The following is a 6,347-nucleotide window of genomic DNA, read 5'->3' as shown; positions in this document are numbered from 1 at the left end:
CCCGAGCTCTCTCTAGAGTATGTGTTGGGTTGGAGAGAGAACACAATCTCACACTGCGTGAGAAAGGAGCGGCACTCAGTGGGCTGCCCGGAGTAGCAAGGTGGGTTATTAACCCTAGGTTCTGGAGGCTCGGCAGGCCAGGAAGTAACAGGTGGCACGAGACGTAGACTCTGGAACTGTCCAGAGAGGTCGGAAACCTGAGCGGCCAGGTTCTCCACGGCATGGCGAGCAGCAGACAATTCCTGCTCGTGTCTGCCGAGCATGGCTCCTTGGATCTCGACGGCAGTGTAACGAGCGTCTGAAGTCGCTGGGTCCATTCCTTGGTCGGTTCCTTCTGTCATGCAGGTGAAAGAGGACCCAAAAGCGACTTGGCGAAAACAGAGTCTTTAATCCAGTAAAGTAAATACAAACAAAAAACACAACTTTCACTCGAAATGACGAGGACAAACTGGAGACTCGATCTTGAACAGCAGGTGAACAGCAGGTTGCCTCGGGAAGGCACTTGAACCAGACAGACTCAGACACCTGCTCACCACGCAGCATCTGAGGAAAACACGACACGACAGGGCGATACACAAACACAGCACGGTGAATTCTAGACAAGGAACCGACAGGACAGGAACGGAACACAAAGGAAGAAATAGGGACTCTAATCAGGGGAAAGGATCGGGAACAGGTGTGGGAAGACTAAATGATTGATTAGGGGAATAGGAACAGCTGGGAGCAGGAACGGAACGATAGAGAGAAGAGAGAGCGAGAGAGTGAGAGAGGGAGGGGGAGAGAGAGGGATAGAAAGAGGGAAAGAACCTAATAAGACCAGCAGAGGGAAACGAATAGAATGGGGAGCACAGGGACAAGACATGATAATAAATGACAAACATGACACTCCTCCTCTCTCACCTTTTCCCTTCACTTGTGGACTTAAGTGCACAACACATCAGTTGTCTGTGACCAGGCAAAAAAAGCTTTCCAAGCCAAACCTTCATATTATAACCGCCAAGGGACAGGTCAACATTTACTGGGGGAGGGATGGTCCAAAATAGTGTAGGGTTGTCAAACTTTTTTTTGTTGATTTGGGGAGGGTTGTGTGGGTTTTTATTGTGCACAAGGGATGGTAGTCCTCCTCTTTCTCCTCTGAGGAGCCTCCACTGGTAGATTTCAGCCCTTCAATGTCAGTGAAGAAGGATTGAACGTCTTTGAATATGCATCCAATTTCACAGGTGCGGGGTCCTGTATCTACTACAGTGCACCTTTAAACAGTGTGGGCATCCTCTCCATTGCCAATACTCCATTCAGCTGAAGCAGACTGGTCGGGCTCTCTGCTTCTAGGATCTGTCTGAATCCCTCAAAGAATCCCAGGCACGTTCCAAGTCTGTACACCCTGAATCCCATGACTTGGATGAGCCCCATGACACAGGACAGTTCCCAGTGAAGGAAGGAAGGAAGGAAAGAAGTCCAACACTGTAATTAATCCTCTCTTTGTCAAAGCATCCCTCTAAAAAACCTTAAGATGACCAGCTAGACCATTCTTAAATCCCCCACATTAATTCCATTATCATTTTTAAATCAACTGTATAGGCCAGGGGTTAAGGGGATGGGTTTAAAGAAAAATGGAGCTGTGTGTGAGAGAGAGGGAGAAAGATGTCCCTTTGTCCTGATGGTATGTGTTTGCTATGCCAGTGGCTGTCATTAATAGAGCCTCTATACTATAGTCACATGTATCTGAACTGTGATGCACAGAGATCTTGAGCAGCTGGGATTTAAAGGCATGGGATAACTTTATACAGGGTTGACTCATTGACAACAATGCCATTTGCAAAGACCTGTTCAAGTCTGCCGTATATCAGAATGAGGATCTATACAGTTTGGATGCTATTTTACAATTTCAGCTAGATAAAATAAAATGCTGAATCACCACAATGGCAGTCATTTTACGCACGTTTTAACCTCTGGCAATCCTATTGCACCAGGTGAATAAAACATAAATGTAAAATCACACCAATGTAGAACTTCAATACTTGTGTCTTAATGTTATCAGGCCATTGTACATACTGTACTCCATTTCTGACCTTTGGACAAGTGCTTGAAAGGAAAAACCTGTCTATACACCTGTTGTTGGAAGTCGATCAGAATTTGTTCTAAAAGTTCAAATCAAAGTTTATTGAAGGCCTTCCCCAATGCCAGGGCGGCAGGGTAGCCTAGTGGTTAGAGCATTGGACTAGTAACCGGAAGGTTGCAAGTTCAAATCCCCGAGCTGACAAGGTACAAATCTGTCGTTCTGCCCCTGAACAGGCAGTTAACCCACTGTTCCTAGGCCGTCATTGAAAATAAGAAATTGTTCTTAACTGACTTGCCTAGTTAAATAAAGGTAAAATACATAAAATGCTGAGTGCATGTCAGGTCCTGGCCAAGAGGGGCTGTGACTAAACTCAATTCAGTACAATAGATCCAACTATACCACCTGTGGTTTAGTTGGATCTATTGTACTGAATTGAGTTTAGAGCTCCGAATAACTCACAACAGGGGTTTGAGTGGAAATACATGACAGGAAAATCAGAAGCAGGTAACGGTTCACACATTTATTTATATCCCAATTTCAGCTTCCATGAACCAAGTTAACTTTAGCTTAGCAAACCAAATGGAGGGAGGATATCACAAACAGACAATGAAATAAAAAAAAACAGGTTTCAGTGGAGGGAAATCACTACACAACTCCAGTCATCATTCCATCAAAGTACTGTAACACTTAGCGAAACCAACGCTTCCAAAAGCACCTGCACCTGGGCAGCCACACCGCAAACAAAATATAGAAGGGTTATAAAGAGAGGGAAGCCAATCACATGTTTCAATTAATCAATCAGCTAACACACACTAAATTAGGAGCACCTGGCCCAAAGCATGCACAGTAATTAGGGTATTCGTCACATCTGTGACACATACTGTACACCCAGGAAGATCTTAAGCCTTATTCACTGAACTTCCTAAAAACAAGACACTTTGATAAAGCTATACCTTTTTGCAGCAGGTTGAGAGAATTAATATAGCAGGTTAGGAGAATTAGATTGTTAGGAAAGGGGTTAGGGATTGAGAAAAAATGCTCTCCTAACCTGCTGCAAAAAGTAACTTGTATCGAGATAGCGTGTTTTTAGGGAGTCCCCCTTGTTCACACTGCAGGCCTTAATGCTTGTTTTGTCATGTGACAAGTGTATGTAGACGGGAGAAATATTGTTTTCCAGCTGAGGTTAAACGCTGCAATTATGGTGGTGAGCATGCGCCCAAATTCCTGAAGTGCCCTGTTAGGGTGAAGGAGACAGAGCTGGCCAGAGTAAGGGCTGTCCAACATGTCTCCTACCCGTAGGCAATGAGAAGAGTGGAAGAAGGGAGTGACGCTGAAGAAACAAAGGTATTAGGATCGGAGACGTCAGTGAATGTTCCACGCCAACAGAGGGATCCTGACATGTTGCATGTTAAGAAAGTGATCTTTGTATTGTTTAGACAGTGGTTATAAACCGCACAGCACAAACAGAGAGGAAATCTGAGAAAATAGGAATCGTGAGTGTGGCCGAGCATTTTTTTGGGCTCAGGAAATCTATAGCAGAGGCATTCCAATAAATTATTGCGATTAACTTGTGTGTATAGTATTTAGTGCTTCTTTTCCATGTAAAAAAAAATATATATATTTATTTGATGGTCGAACTATGATTTATTTATGGATAGCACATGCTTATTTTGGTACAGTAGTCCACACATTTTCCGCTCTTTGGGATCAATTCAACCAATCACTTAATGTAAGAAAATGTACAGAGAAGACACATGATCAGAAGAGCAATGCAACAGATGTCCCAATGATCTGTCCTTCCTCCCAAAGTGTACACTTCTTCACTTAACTTCGCTGATTTGAAAGACAATGGCTAGTGTAAGACATTATGGAGGAAACTCCCACTAGCCGAAGCCTCCACCAATCCAATGCTTTTTTCATGGCCTACAAAGGACTCTATATCATCAGCTGAGGGTAGAAGGACCAGAGTCCTGGATGAACATTGTTATATCTAGCAAAAACACTGTGATGTAAGAAGCGAGACACAACATGATAATTGCATACACACATAATATACTGTTTCGTACAGTGTTCCTCTGATTGCTGCCTCGACATTGCAGTCACTTAACTCTATTGTCAAGGCTGACCTGGCTAATGTCATTCTTGTCTAAATGTTAACACTGTTTTATCACAACATGTTTGAAATGCATCTGCCATAGGGAGGCTTGCAACCTGATTGGGCATGCAGAGGGTTAGTGTTCACTAAAGTACAGTAGATACTGGCCAACTCATGAACCAACTATATTGCTCTGATGAAGAGCAGGGGAGGGAGAATAGCTTATGTGTAGGTCTTTTTCCATTCAGAATCCATGTCGTATTGAAAGTTACACTGTAAAGAATCAAGATTGTGCTTGATGACAGACAGTGCGATGTCAGATAAAATTGTACTGTCTAAGAATAACCCATTCACATGACTCATTCATCCTTGTGAGTTTTTTTCTCAATGAGAAGGTTACACCGGTCAACAAAAGAAGCATGTGGGTTACGACAATGCCATTGTGAAAGCCAATGCCTCAACTTTCCAATGGCTTTCGGGTATTCACACTCTTGATGGCTTCACGGCATCAGGTTCCCAGAGTCGGGGTTATCCCATGAAGAATTCAACAGGAAGGCTCACAGCAAACCACCAACTGTGACCCATGCTGTGTTTACCATCACAAGATCTCAACAGATCCGATCAGAGAAAGGTGGAATGGTGATGTTATAAAGTCATCAGATAAATTGGTAACATTTTACTTAAAGACAACAGGTATGATCCTTCGTGATCTTTTATTATGCACTGTAAGACTTGTTAGACCCCTTTTTGATCCATCAACTCTACAAGGTCTAGGTTTGAACACCATGTATTGATACTGCTTATCTGCATATTGCTACCTCACATCATTATAAAACAGGAGATCAAGTACTATTGAAATTGTTGAAAGACGTTGCTCTGACTCCAGACAGACAGACAGACAGACAGACAGACAGACAGACAGACAGACAGACAGACAGACAGACAGACAGACAGACAGACAGACAGACAGACAGACAGACAGACAGACAGACAGACAGACAGACAGACAGACAGACAGACAGACAGACAGACAGACAGACAGACAGACAGACAGACAGGCAGGCAGGCAGGCAGGCAGGCAGGCAGGCAGGCAGGCAGACAGGCAGCTGACGTTGCACTGACTCCAGACAGACAGACAGCCAGCCAGCTGACGTTGCACTGACTCTCATCCCCAGAGTTACATGGCCGTGTCCCAAATGGCACCCTAATTCCTTTATAGTGCACCACTTGTGTTTAAAAGTAGTACACTAAAGTGTAATTTGGGTTGTACACTAAATCTCTAAAGTGCTAAACACTAACAAATAGTGGAGAAGATAGAGAGTAACAGGCTATGGGGTTGAGTTGGTCAATTGAGAAGATTAATTGAAATATAATTTATACATTTTTCAATCCATGAGCTTCCTGAATCGACAAAGTTCAAATTTAAGTCAGACCGGCAAGTCGAGCTGTGGCAGAGGGGGATAGAGGATAAATGCACTGAGTATGAGTTAAACCCTGGACCACAAACTGAGACAGGAAGCAAGGAGTATATCAATAGAGATAGAATGTTGAAATGAAAAACACACGTTTGAGAAATAATCACACATACAAGCACACTCTATCTCGTTCTCTAGTTCTCTGTAGTCCAGTTACACATACAGTACTCACCCACTCATTCCAGGTCTCTCTTTCTCTCTAGCTCTCTCCCTAGCTCTCTCCCTAGCTCTCTCTCTCTCTCCTTAACTCTCTCCTTAACTCTCTCTCTTCCTATCTCTGTCTCTCTAGCTCTCTCTCTCCCTAGCTCTCTCTCTCTCTCTCCCTAGCTCTCTCTCTCCCTAGCTCACTCTCTACCGCTCTACCCTTCTCACTCTCTCTCTTTCTCATTCACATATAGACACACATACACACACACACACACACACACACGCACGCACGCACGCACGCACGCACGCACGCACGCACGCACACACACACACACACACACACACACACACACACACACACACACACACACACACACACACACACACACACACAGAGAGAGAGACAGCGCCCTGTCTGTTTCAGAGGGCACATGATTGCCACTGTGTGTGTGTGTGAGAGAGAGAGAGAGAGAGAGAGAGAGAGAGAGAGAGAGAGAGAGAGAGAGAGAGAGAGAGAGAGAGAGAGAGAGAGCTATTGTATGTCCTTGAGACACCTGACAGTGCATGGTCA

Source organism: Oncorhynchus gorbuscha, linkage group LG01 (genome assembly GCF_021184085.1).
Source record: "Oncorhynchus gorbuscha isolate QuinsamMale2020 ecotype Even-year linkage group LG01, OgorEven_v1.0, whole genome shotgun sequence".
NCBI classification, from domain to species: Eukaryota; Metazoa; Chordata; class Actinopteri; order Salmoniformes; family Salmonidae; genus Oncorhynchus; species Oncorhynchus gorbuscha.
The sequence above is the reverse complement of the archived record's forward strand: the minus strand, read 5'-3'. Positions refer to the sequence as shown.